The following is a 14,863-nucleotide window of genomic DNA, read 5'->3' on the forward strand; positions in this document are numbered from 1 at the left end:
AGGTGGAGAGGGGGAAAAGGGACGGGGAGACCAAGGATGGAGTGGTGAGGTATATGAGAGAGGAGTGTGTGAGCTGGGAGCAGGGCAATGACATGGCGAGGGACAGGGTGATATGGAGGCGATTTGTCTGTGGCCACCCCTTACGGGATTTGGGCGTCTGGCAATAGATAGATAGACAAACTCTCCTCCTCTTACTGGCTCCCTTCAACGTCTGTCTCTCCGCCACTCTGTTGCATATTTATCTCTTTTCTGCCACTACTTCAATGGTCACTGCACCTCTGAACTAGCTGCTTGCTCCAGTGCACCACTGCGACGGGCGCGTAGCACCCATCTAGCAACAGACTCTCACCTCCTTTCTGTCCAACTCTAATGCAAGGGTTAACCGTTACTCCCAATCTTTCATTTATACAAAGGTCAGGTCTGTAACTGTCTCCCTCTGTCTGTATTTCCTACTTCCTGTGATCTCCACTCTTTCACACGCAGTGTGTAGATGCATCTCGTAATGAACTGATCTTGAATTTGGCTCTCTGTTTTATTGTTTTTGTTGTTTTCTTGGAAGGAACAGTTTGCGGGCTCTTGGTGTTTGGTTCCGTCGTCCTTGCATTAAAAAAAAAATAAAATAAAATCTATACAGGAGTTCGGGTCACAGAGAGGCTTCAGTCCGCTAGTTAAAGTTTGTTATGAAGAGAGAGAGAGAGAGAGAGAGAGAGAGAGAGAGAGAGAGAGAGAGAGATAAGAAGTCTTCGATCAGGGACATAAGACCCAGATTCGCATGTATGCCCTTCTAAGAACATTGTCTCAGAAGCAACTGACATGAGTGTCGAAGGAATCAGTCCTCCTGTTTATCTGTATATCTGTTTCTATTGAATTTCCCCTAATTCCTTTCGTTGATTGTTTTCTAATAGCCCTTCGTACGCCAGGTGAAAAAAAAAAAAAACGCGTAACTCCCTTTGAGGCCTTGAAAGACCCCAACTTAATTTTTTGGATTTCTGCCATATGTGAGGTCTTGAAAGACCGCAATTTTATTTTTTTTAATTTCTGCCATATGCACAAAGTTATAAATGTTAAATATTGTACATATTTTGTTCACGGCACAGTACTTGTAGCAAGTTTGTTTAATTTGTGTGTGTGTGTGTGTGTGTGTGTGTGTGTGTGTGTGTGTGTGTGTGTGTGTGTGTGTGTGTTATTTAATGACAGTAAAATCTTTATTACTTTCTTCCAAATTTTTGAAAGTTTGCACATGTAATGAATATTGTGGCATATAATTTTAGGTTACACCATTCATATTCATTCATCATGTTCTTAATAAAATAATTGTATTATCAGTTATACCATAGAAAAAGTCACAATATAATGAAAATAAAACGACGCGAAAATTATGGTTGAATCTATGTTCAGAACATAAACAAGATTGACATTTATATTCAGAAAACCCCTGAATGATTTACAAATCAAGTACACATAAACATATACATAAACAAGTTTGAGTGTTGTGGTGTGGATGTGGATGTGACAGAAAGCGTTAGAGGAAATACACTGAGATGGTTTGGCCATGTACAGAGGATGGAGAGCAAGAGACCTTAAAGTGTATGTGAGCGAGATGGAGAGGGGGAGAGGGAGGGAGAGGCCAAGGATGAGGTGGAGGGACAGAGTGGACAGGTATATGAGAGAGGGGTGTGTGAGCTGGGAGCATGACAGTGAAAATGCAGGGAACCGCGTGACATGGAGACGATTTGATTGTGGCCACCTCTTAAGGGATTAAGGCGTCTGGCAACAGATAGACTAACAGAGAGACACATTTAGAATTAGAAAGCCCTGAATGATTTTAACATCAGATAAATCACTGCAGGTGTCATTATCAGCATCGGAAATGGGGGGATCTTTTACGATTCTCCCCTGCTGGCTGTAAAACAGCATTCAGTGACATGGTCAATAATATCTAAAATCTGAAAAAAATTTAAAAAAGTTACATGAAATGCTTCATGGGGTACTAGATTTCTCCCAGTGAAGTTTGAGCCCTCCTAACTCCTGAACTATAAGTCTTTCCGCTCAAATGTTCTGTGCTTTTACACTGAAAAGGGACAAACAAAATCATGATATGCCAAAGCCTTAAAACAGAAAGTGGCTGAATGGCATAATTTAAAAACTTTGTTGAGGTCAATCTGACTTCACATAACGTACAAAGGGTTATTTAAGTGTCTTTGGATATGACAAGAAAAGGTGTGATTGAGGGATACAGTTAGCAAAAAAAGAAAGAGAAACAGGAATGAGAAAAGAGAGGAACAGAAATTCACATAATCAAGTAAAATCAGAGAAGGATAGAGAGGAAGGAAAGAGGGGCAGAAAACGGCATGGTCTGTTAAGGTGAGATTTTTTTTTTTTTTTCACTTTTTGGCATTCCTTTAACCCCGTTCAATGCTTCCTAGCAAACTTTTAATACACCCTAACTAATTTTTACCAATAAACTCTAGTTTGTAAGTTATCCATGATTTTTAAGAATGTTTTCATTTTAAATCACTGGAAACGCAACAAATAATGATCCCTTTGATGATTTGCTTTATGATTCTTTCATGCTCTTTATAAGCACTGGAATAGGCTTATATAGATCTGTAGTTCAACTTGATGTCCCCTAGTGGTTACCAATTCCTCATGTTGTCTGTGTGCCATTTTTCCATAATTTTTCTCGTTAATCATTGGATGTCTCTGTTGGTAAATCCATTAATAGTCAATCTTTGGAAAGCTCTCTCATTATCTTGACTGATTTGTTTCCAGCTGCTGCAGTGGATTATTGCCCAATGGATATAAGCACATAATTATAATGGAGCCTGCTTATCTTTGGGGCAACTCACTGTCATCACTGAGGCAGTTTTCCAGAGTGCCAGTCTTCACCTGAAAAGTGATACTATGATTCTTGGTGGTAAACTAATGTCAAGGAAGGGCAGTACTTACCATTGTTGCTTCTCTTCACTGTGAAACATGTCCAGACATCTTCTGAAGGTGAAATCAAAGTGTTTCTGTCTCATTCTCTTCTTTCACCGTGATGAAGATATCATCGACGTACGTGCAGTATATATTGTGTTTCTCCATCTCAGCAAATCTCTTGTCTTCAACGCCCTCCATGAAGAAGTTGGCAAAAAAGACACCGAGAGATGACCCCATTACAACTCCTTCCACTTGGCAGTAATGAATACCTTTCACACAGATTGAAGAAGCATCCTTTGTGTAGCACTCCAGTAACTTTCACAATATGTTTCAAGATATGTTCATGGATGGGATGTCGTTATTCCTGTACACTCTGTCGAGGATGTACTTAATGGTTTGGTTGACTGGCACATTTGTGAAAAGTGACTCCACATCATGGGAAGTCATGTGTGTCGCTGGTCTAGAGAATATTCAGATAAGTTGTGGCTGAAGGGAGGCTATAATTCAAGGGTACATAGGGCATGAGTAGAGCTCCTTTTTTTTTTTTTTTTTCACAAGGTGGTACGTGGGAGGAGGAATTTGCGAAATTATGGGGCAGACCTTGTTTAAGTGTACTGCTTAGTCATCATGATTCAGATTCTGCCTGAATGTGATGAATTGGCTCTGATCATTTCCTCTGGGCAAATTAAGCTTACTCACCTCTCTCCAGAATGAAATTAAGGGAAACAGAGAACTACTTGACTCTGAGAGTGTAGCACAGCTCTCTTCAGTAAAGTACCCACTAGTTGAATGGAGTCTTTAAAAATAGCCTAAATTCCTAATGGTATAACGACAGGCCGACGTCTCACATTTTGGTGGTAGCGAGGTCAAGAACATTCCTTCTCTCCAGCCTGTCTGATGTTAATACAAAAGCTGTCTGCCATATGCCATGAACCCTGTATACTGTCAAACCCAGTAGCTGTCTGCCATCTGTCACCAAGCCTGTCTGTCACAAAGCCTGTTTATCACCAGGCCTATTTCTTCATTCCAACCAGGATTCTGTTGACTGTCAAACCCCCATTGACCCCGTGACCTGCAACTCACCCTTTTTCACCACCTGCCTCAAGCCACTTGTCAACAAGGCTGCAACGTCATGTCAACCAGCCAGTAAACACACCGATCAACACTGTTTCACTACCTCACCCAAGACTTTGCATTTGTATTTACCATCATTTGCTGTATGAATTGATGTTGATTTAGAACTATTCAGTAAAAAGCTTATTCCACTATTTCTGGACGAATAATCTTTATACTTTTTTCTTTTGCACGAATTTATCACTGTACTTAATATATATATATATATATATATATATATATATATATATATATTCCCCAGATCATCCCTCATACTCCCAGTTTTCTTTTACTATATTCATCGTTGTGAACATTCATTTGTAAATATTTTGAATATAATGATCTTCCTTTGTTAACTAGTACTGTGCATATTAGTTTATTTTTGGTAAAGAAATTTTCTCCTCGCTTGTATTCATGATATTCCCTACTTACACGCCCTTCCAGCCCCACAATAACCATATACATTTGTGACATCACCCATCCACATATGCTCATTCAACCACACATTCATCCATCTTCACCCAAAATACTCATTACTATCCCACTCATTCCTGCCTGCCATTAGTTCATGCCTTTTCCACCAACCTCACCCTTAAGCTTTTTCATTTTCCACTTCAGAATCACACGTCCTTCCTCACCCTTCTCTTTTGTCCTCTTCTCTGTCCATTTCCCCTCACTTAATGCTTACCCACACAACCTGTCACATACACAGTGGACCATCCCACCCCACTTACCACTTCTTGTTGTCTTACCCCACTCAGACTCACTAATACCCAATCTTACCCTCACGAACAGCTCTACTTCCTCTCACTCACAAAGCTTTCCACCTCAGATATATACAATCTCTCATCTCATCCCTCTTCCCTGTGTGTTCTCCTCTTCGCTAACTAACGCAGCCCCAGTCCCATCCCCTGCTCCGTCAGACTCGCAGACCTTGCCATTTTCATTCCTTCTCAGTTTCACCCTCACATCCTTCCATACTCACCTTTTTCCCATCTTACCTACACATTTCCTAATCCCCATTTCCTCTCACTTTAGATGCACCCTTCCACTCTCACCCTTTCTTAGCCTCACTCAGACACCCTCTAAGCTCCAATCCCTCCGACCTTCACCCAAGAATCCAAACATTCTCACCCCATCTCATTCTCTTCCTGATATCCTTTAATTTCCACATCCTCTCATCCTTACCCACACCCCTCCCCACTCTCAGTTGATCTTGTGCTCTCATAACTACCCCCCCCTCCCCCCCCACACGGTATCACCTAAACCCACACACTCCAGAATTCACACGATCGTAACACACACACACACACACACACACACACACACACACACACAAATTTACTTAACTTACTTATACCTGTCCTTCTACTACAGAAGACGACGGTTGCTATATTCACTAAGATTGCATGTTTCTAAGTCTTTTGTGCCATATGTGTGACCGTGCAAACCAATTCTGAATCCGCAAACTTTGCCACAGTGTTGGCATGCCAAGTCCGTGTTTCCTGGGAGAACTGTTTTGGTTATGCCTCCGTTGTCTATGCCTCCATTGTCTATGCCCTCTTACTTTACTATCCTTATCCTTCCACACGTAGAATTAGATCTCAGAGTCGTAGTCTACTCTGTAACACACAGCCTCGAAAGGACCATAATGTCTGTTGTTATTTGCTTTCCTTTGTACTCTTTTGTACTCTTCTCTAGTCAGGTTCTAAGCTTCCTCGAGAGGAATGGTTCCATCCCTGCAGAGGGGACGCCATTGTTATCTGTAACCCATTGGTTTCAAGATCTTTGGGAATGATGTCGCATATCTTCAGAGTTGTCCTTATATGATCTTTAAATTTCTTCCTCTGTCCATCTGGACTGCGACGTGCTGCAGGGAGTTGGCCATACAGAACCTGCCGAGGAAGGCATGCGAAACATGTGTCAGACACATCTTTTTATTTTTTTTACTATTATTATTTTTTTTAGGCAGCATTGTTCCTATGCTGGTAGATTTTGCCCGGTGGCGAATATGTGACTAATGGATTTTATCCTCCCATGTGAGTCCTGGGATGTGCTGTAAGCATCGAATGTGAAAAAAACTCAAGCTGTTTGATGTGACGCTGGTAAGCAGTCCAGAATTCAGGATTCAGCACCGTATAAGGGGGTGGAGAGGCATACACCTGTATATACTGATACCATCATCTTGATTCTCAGGTTGGTGTTTTCAAAGACTCTGGATCTGAAATGCCCAAAAGAGGCTGAGGCATGGTTGAATTACGCAGGGACTTCTGCATCAATGTTATGTTTATATGCGGCCACATTTCCAAGGAATGTAAACGCTCCACCTGTATCACATTTTAACTATTTATCTGAAATGCAGGACGCTCTGCTGCGTTGTTTCTCTGAGATATCATTTTTGTAATTCTGGCATTTATTCCGAGTCCCATTGTATTGCATATGTTGGAAATGGTGGTGAGAGATTGTTGTAGGGCTTCTGAGATATGTGCAAGGACAGCACAGTCATCACCATATTACAGCTCTAGAAAATAAGCTATTTCAGTTATTGATTATTCTTGAAGTTGCCCGAAATTAATTACTGTCTGGACGGAACTGAATTTTAATTCCATCATCAGAGTTTATTTTGTTGGTGACTTTTAAGGGTGAATACAGTAGGGTAGATATTCAACATGACAGGAGCAAAGACACATCCTCGCTTTATGCCCACATTCCCACTGAAGGGTTGAGATTTGCTCACACCTGTGGACATAAGAGCAATCATACTGTCATGCAGGCTCTTTAGGATGATAAAAAATTTGTTTGGAACTCCAATTTTGAGAGAACATTCCATAAAAGTTTTCTGCTGATAATGTCAAATGCGTTCGCAGGATCAAACAATGCAATATACAAGTCATGGTCCTGTTCATGACATTTCTCTTGTATCTACCGGACAACATAGATCATACCACAGATGCTTCGTTCCTTCCGAAAGCCACATTATGTTCCAGAGGAAGTATTGACTCAGCCAGATGTTTTGTCCTTCTGGATAACAATATTTTAGTTTGTACTTTACTATAATCCACTAGGAGGGAAATGTCTCTGCTTTTGTCACAGTTTCTTCTTGTAGATGGTTACAATATCAGAAGTAAGCCATTCTGATGGAAATAGTTCTTGGTTCCAGATAGGTTGTATGAGATTATAGAGGCATTAGTGAAATAACTGGTGACCCCCTTTGATCAGTTCAGATGGTATGCCATCAGGGCTAGGGGTTTTGTTATTTTTCAAAGATCAGATGACCTGAACAGTTTCTGGAAGTGCAGGTGGGACATCGAGATCTGCCACTTGAGAGGTATTTGGGATGTTATCAAGGATATTGTGCTCCACTGGGTTTCTTCAATTCAATAAGATGTTGAAGTGTTGCACCCATCTTTCTAGGATTGTTTGCTTGTCTTTCAGAAGCTCTCCTTCGCCTAATCAAATAGGAGTCATGTTGTATTTGGCTGGCCAAAACTTGGTTGTTCTGGACTTGTACTAGCCATGCTGGTCGCTGGTATTAGTCAGTCTTTGCATCTGTTTAACTTGCTCAGTCCAACATTTGTTCTCCATGTCACATAGTTTTCTCTGTGTTTCACTTCCAAGATGCTGGATTGATTTGTTAAGGAGGTAGGATGTGCAAATCAGCTGTTTTGTGCTCTATTCTTTATTGCCAGAATACCATGAATGCTCTCAGCATTTTCATCAAACCAGTCTTTATGGCAGTCAGTAGAAAAGCTTAGTGTTTCTTATGCAATGCTTTGGAGCAGTGTCTTAATGTTTAGCCACTCTGTGTCTTGACTTTCTGCGTTGTTGTTTGGATCCGGTGGTGGGCATTGTGAGAGCTTGTCTGTAATAGTGCTGCAGAGAGTGTTACAAGTTGCGACATCCTTTAAACTACTAGAATTTGTTTCTTGATGGATGGTCTGTGGTTTATTTGTGGATATATCGCATATTGCAGTTTGATGAGAATAAGGTTATGGTCTGTTGCGCACTCAGCACCTCCCATAGCTTAAGTCATATGAACTTCTCTTCAATCTCGCTGACGTAAAATGACAATCAATTAGGAGTCAACGTCAGATCGTGGGTACATCGATTTGGTCTTGTATTTATTCTTAAGTTGAAAAATGGTGTTGGTGATGACTAGACTGTGTTCTGAGCACAAAGAATGTAGTCTAAGGCCATTGGTGCTCATGTTACCAACACCATGTCAGCCTAAAAATCTTTGTAATGGTAATAATCTTTTCCTAATTTGACATTTAATTCTCCAAGCAGGATCAGTTTGTCATTAGGTGGTACTCAGTGAATGGTAGTATCCACAGAGTCGTAATAGGAAAGTTTGATGGTGTCCTCAGACTCAAGCAGTGGGGCATAGGTGCTGGTGAGTGTTGCATATTGGCCTTTGAGTGGTATGCAACAAGACATCAGCCTCTCTGATATACATACAGGTGTTTTCTTGGATATTCTGTAGAAAGTTGCCTTGGACGGCAGAGCCAATACCATAGTTTCTTCTTACGTAGACTGGGTATCCCCTCCAGAAATAGGTATATCCTTCTGTTTCTGTAAGGTTGCCCTCACCAGAGAGGCAAGTCTAAGATAAGGCAGCAATGTCAGTTTTATATCTTTTCAGTTCATGGGCTATAAAGGCAGTTCTATGACGTGGTCGTGTGTTTTGGTCAGTATCAAGGAAGGTTTTGTATATTTCATATGGCAAGAGTCAGAAGGATTCTTTTGATTTTATGACTGTAATGTGTGATGCCTTGACACAAGCGGTTATCTGCCCAGGTGGTGCGTAGTAGCAAATGTTAAAGCATCCGTTTCCGGCTGCTTAATCGCACTGGATGTTGTGGAAGGCATGATATCATGTCAAAGCTGTCTATGTGCAGGACTCGAGCTAGCGACTTCCAGTCACATCCATGACCTGTCACTGTCACCATATCCTGTTGCCACAGGTTATTTGGTGAAAGACATAATGGTAGGTGATTAAGATATTGCACTGGGCTTTGCAATGAATTGATCTGGTGTGATGGTGAGGGTGTGCAGTCCCTACTACCCCATAACTTGGCCGTTCTCTGCCAGTGATGGTGGCATGAAGATTCACGATTACCATCTGCTGAGAAGGTTCGCAGGAGATTGCCAGGAGCTCTTTCTGTCGAGCCTCACATTCCATGAAACTCCACACACGGATTTTTCGTTCGGAGTTTACTCCCGTAACCTTAGCCCATCCAAGGGCAATCCACAAAAGCAGTGGATATGAGAACATTTAGTCTGGCCCCTCACTGATGGCATGAATAACCCTTCCTGCAGAGTCCGGAGGGGGGCTCTCCCCCCCCCTGGTGCAGCCCATCAGACATAAAAGGTAGGTAAACCCCACCATGACAAGGTGATTCCCAAAGGGGAACACACACACACACACACACACACACACACACACACACACACACACACACACACACACACACACACACACACACACACTCGTTCGCTCACTTTCACCTTAATCCTGCACCATTTGAAAAGCTAAAAGTGTGTTCTTCACGGCAAAATAATACTATCCAGATTGTTTTGCCTGCCCAGAATCAAAGGAGGGAGAAGAGGGGACTGATCAAGAAAAGATGGGAAGGGGGAAGAAGGAGTAGGAGGAGGGGGCAAAGCTTAAAAGAAATGGGACTATAATAAAGGGACTAATGGAAATAAAATAAAAGAAAGAATTACAATAGGAATATTAATTATAAATAATCAAGACAAAACAATATCTTTGATAGTTGTACCCATCCTTTCTGTATTCTAAGGGTGTAGGTGACAACTGGGGTCTTCACTCTCACTGAATCCCGGTATGGATGGAAATGTACCGCTGTGAAAATTATCACTTTCTTAGGTCCTGCAATTCGGCGCTGACCCCTTGCGACCACCCTCCCATTGGGTGTTAAAGAATCCCACCTTTCCTAAAACCTGGACTGGGTGAAGGTCTACCACGTACAAACTTTCTATTTCTCAGACAGAGGAGAATGGCTGTGCATTCAGGCACTGAATTCAAGCCCTGAAGGTTTTTCCCACATGGGGGATAGCCTTCACATGTGCTACATCATATAAAATATGTTCCTATCTACCACTGTACAGAACTTCGTAATTTTAGGTAAAATACTATGACATTCCCCTTCCCAGGGGACGACCCGCTTACGGGCGGAGAATTCGCACCCTGCCTAAAATCTAGCCCGGATGTAGGCCTACCACTGCCCAAGCAAAAAATAACGTATTCATAGGTTTTAAAGAAAGGACCATGGTATTCCCCCGGAAGAATCTCTCTGAGGGAGAAGGGGTAGTCCCATCCAATTTAAATCCTGGTCTGGGTTAAAGCCTACCAGGGGCGCCGAGAGAATTGAAATGTGCTGGGGGGCAGGACTATTTTGGGGCCCCCACCCCTGCAGTAGGTAACGGTAGAAGTGGGGGGGGGGGGGTACGCCATATGTATATGCAACAAAAATTTTTATTGCTTCAGCAACTTAGAAATACATTCAAGTGAACTGTAAAGCAGAAATTGTTTCATCCACTAGAGTGATAAGACACACATGATACATATATATGTAATTATTACAAAAAATACAATAAAAGCAATAACCATGCACTAAATTGATAATAATACAAGAAAAGCAATAACCAAGCACTAAACTGACAATAATGTAAGTAAAATCATAATACAGTTCATAAAGATTATATACAGAATACATATATGGCTCATTCATTTACAAACAATGGTGCTTTCCTTGTTTTAGCAAAATTATGAAGCACAACATCAAGATCAAGAGATCTTGCAAGCTGAGACTCAATATTGAGTCTAGCCAATTCCACAAGTCGTGCTTGGGTCATTGTTGTTCGTAGAAATTTTTTTTATCAGCTTTAGTTTGCTGAATGAGCCCTCTGCAGAGGCGACAGTGGCGGGGATTGTTAGAAGAATGTGCAAGCTGACAGATACATTTGGGAAGACCCCTTCTAGTCTGTACTCTGTCAAGCAGTTTAAAAGCTGCAGTGGGTTTAGTTGGTTCTGCCCAAAATTTGAGCGATGAACTGTTGGTAGGTGCCTCTTTTCCATCACGATATCATGACTGATATCGGCAGGATACTTATCTGCTAGTGATTTTGATTTCAGTTCCAGCTCCTCTGCTGATAGTTAGGTACTTCCAGAGGAAACTGAAGTTTTCAGAAATATTCTTGGCAGCTTGGAATCTAACAATCAGTCCACCAATTACATTATCCTGTCTAACTATCTATTGCCAGACGCCTTAATCCCATACGGGGTGGCCACAAATTCATCGTCTCCACGTTGCTCTGTCCCCTGCCATTTCACTGCCCTGCTCCCAACTTACACCCCCCTCTCTCATAAACCTCTCCACTCCATCCCTCCATCTCATCCTCGGCCTCTCCCTCCCACTCTCCCCCTCCACCTCACTCACATACATTCTCCTCGTCAGTCTCTCACTCTCCATCCTCTCCACATGGCCAAACCACCTCAATGTGTTTCTCCTAACGCTTCGTATCACATCCACATCCATACCACAATGCCCCTTTACTTCCTCTTTTGTCAATCTGTCTCTCCATGTGACTCCGTAGGCCAATAAGATATAAAACACAGACTTTCTGAAATAAGCTTCTTCATGTGACTCATGTGACTCATTTTGTTCTTATAAATCTGTATCTGCTCTGGCATCACCATCATCATGAAATCTCTTTTTGGGTTTAGCTCCAGCTGCTTTACCACGTCCACGATACAGATTCACCTCGATGTCCAGATTTGAAGCAACTGGCTTTGCTTCATTCCACATAGCTTTCCAGTTATTTCGGAGATTTGTCAGTTCTACAAGCAAGCCCTCTATGTTTGACACTTCAACATACCGTGTCGCATCTCTGACTTGAATAACTTTATTATAGAAGTCAGTTGGAACTGGGACTTTATACCATACAACAGACATTATCACACAAATGAAGTCACATAAGACAAAGCTCCATTAATTTCTCTTCATGTTTTGGCAGTTAGGTTCAGCTCCAAGAGGTCTTCCAGTGCTAATTTGATGCCAGGCAGGTGGGCTGCAAAAGGCTTCACACTTTCAACACGATCAGACCACCATGTGCCAGATATCCCATGAAGAGAGCAGCCAATGCAATTCAACAATATTTCCTATCGCTTTGGGCTAAAGCTAAACAAGTTGTAAACGGTTTGCATACTTCCAAAGTACATAATGGCTTCAGAGATGCATTCTGCAGCATCAGTTCCACACAAGTTGAGTGTAGGACAACTACATGGTGAAAATATAGCTGTCGGACATTGTTCAAGTATTTTTGCTTTTGCACCATTATATTTTCCAGCCATGTTTGCCCCCATTGTCTTAGGCCTGTGCTCGACAATCAGAGAGTGGAATACCATGCTCTTACAATGTCTCAACAATCATCTGAGCTATTTTATTTCCTCTTTTGTCACTGTAGTCTACAAATTTGAGGGATCTTTCCACAGTATCAAACTGAGATTTATTCTGAATTACATAGCGCAGCAATATTGTTTGCTCAACATGCGATGAATCTGGCGTGGCATCAACTATTACTGCAAAGTACTTTGCGGTCTTTCTTGCAAAATGCGTTGTTTTACAAGATCAGAACACTCTGTAATTAACTCATTTTGAGATTCAGCAGAAAAGTAATGTACTTTGCAGGCGTTTGCCTTTTTCCTGTGACTCTTTCACTTGTAACACACATTCTTTTAAGATTGGATCCCAGTGAGACAACAACTCTATTAGCCCCAGAAAATTTCAATTGCTTGTGTCACCAGTACGCTGGGAACGACCCTGAAAAGCAAGTCCACATTCTTCAAGGAATAGTATAACATCAAAGATTCTCTTCATAATATACAATTTGACAGATTCTGTTTCGATTGATTCCTCCAGATTATCAACACCTCTGCCAGATGACGGCTAGGCGTCTTTCTAATTCACGCCAAGCTAGATAGCATCCCCTATGACTATTGCTTTTCTCATGTTCTGGGATGCGATCATACAGCTGACCACCCTTCAGCTGATGACAGTGCAGACCTGGATGCTGTGCTGATGTTGCAACATACATTATTCCAAAATAATCTACGTGGAAAACAGTACAATGCTTGTTTAAGTTGACTCCAGACAAGCCAATCACGGACATGTTGCTCTCCGTTAACATTTCGAAAATTTAGGATTCTTTCTGGAAATACTTTATTTATGCCTTTATGAAATGTTTTAGGATAGCCAATGTACCCTCTGACAACATAATTTTCTATGTCTAATTGAAAATGAAACTGTGTTGCGAGAAGTCCAACGTCAAGTCCAGTGTTACTTCCCACACCTGTGTGTGCGTTTGATTACTTTCATAACAAAAAGTACCGCAAAAAGTCATTTAAATTATAAAAAAATTACTATCTGTGTAAGACACAATTTGGGAAAATAATATTACAAGAAGATAACACTTAAAAATATGGACATTTGTGTTCAAAAGCTAAAACAACCACTGTCTTCTGAGAAAACCCAGGTTATTTACTAATAGCATGACCCACATAAGATGCACGTACTCTTAGCCTCATTTTCAAAATGTAAACATTGGCTACCTGCATAAGGTCCATACAACCCAACAGGCTACAATCATACCGGTAATGCATAAGAAAAAAAAAAAAAAGAAAAGTAGACTGTTAAAACACGAAAATGCCGTACTCAAAACATTCACTTGACGTTTATGGACACGAAGAGCTACAGACCTATATACAGCTTTTGTAACGTCTATCCTATCTCCCTTAGGTCGTATGTACTGTATAGACTATAGTCAGTCTACCTGTCAAATCCGGTTTTTGGCCCAATACGTCCCTATTATTGAAAAACTGTATGCAATAGAGGTTTTGATTTTTTTTTTTTTCCCACATACTCATGGGCCCCCCCAAGACCCCATGGGCCCCGGGGCAATGCACCGGCTGACCCCTCCTCTCTCTCTGGGCCTGAAGCCTACCACTCCAAAACACAGGGTGTCCCGGGAGTTGAGCCCAATACTTTGGGAAATGATAGATGAGGGAATTCTAAGCAAACGATGTTGTATGAACATGTGTCCAAATCTCAACAGTTGCGGAGCTACGATTACTGATGACCTTATGGGCGAAAATGGTCTCCATCATAAATCGCCCATTAGGTCATCAGTAATTGTAGCTCCGTAACGGTTGAGATTTGGACACATGTTCATATAACACATTTTGCTTAGAATTCCCTCATCTGTCATTTCCCAATGTATTGGGCTTAACTTCCGTGACACACTGTAGGCTATTATTTTACTATCTAAAATAAGACGACCCTCTTAAGGCCTGGAGCTCATCCTTCAAAAAATTACGGTAACCTACTAAGCAAATGGGTGAACGAATGAGTGGTGCGATTAGGGATAAACACTGCAACTGGTCACCAATGTGGATGTGGCAAAATAGTGACGTAACATTCGGTGCAGAAAATGGTATATGAAGAGTAGCAAGAGGGGATAGATTATTTAATTGATGAAATGCCATTTTTACTATCTTGCGCAAACAAACAATGGAAAATATTCTCTCTCTCTCTCTCTCTCTCTCTCTCTCTCTCTCTCAATTAACAAATTAGGAAGTTGATTAACGAGCGTTCCAAGTGAAAATCTGTTTTACCTAAAGCAATGTGGTACTCGAAATTATAATAATGAGTTGTTGAAAGAGAAAGGTTAAACTGATTATATAATGAAATATGGAAGAAAAACAAAGAATGAAAAACTGAGATCAGAAACTGTATTTTAAAAAGAA

This window comes from Coenobita brevimanus, chromosome 100 (assembly GCF_032717465.1).
Source record: "Coenobita brevimanus isolate Jiangsu-jjx chromosome 100, ASM3271746v2, whole genome shotgun sequence".
Lineage (NCBI taxonomy): Eukaryota > Metazoa > Arthropoda > Malacostraca > Decapoda > Coenobitidae > Coenobita > Coenobita brevimanus.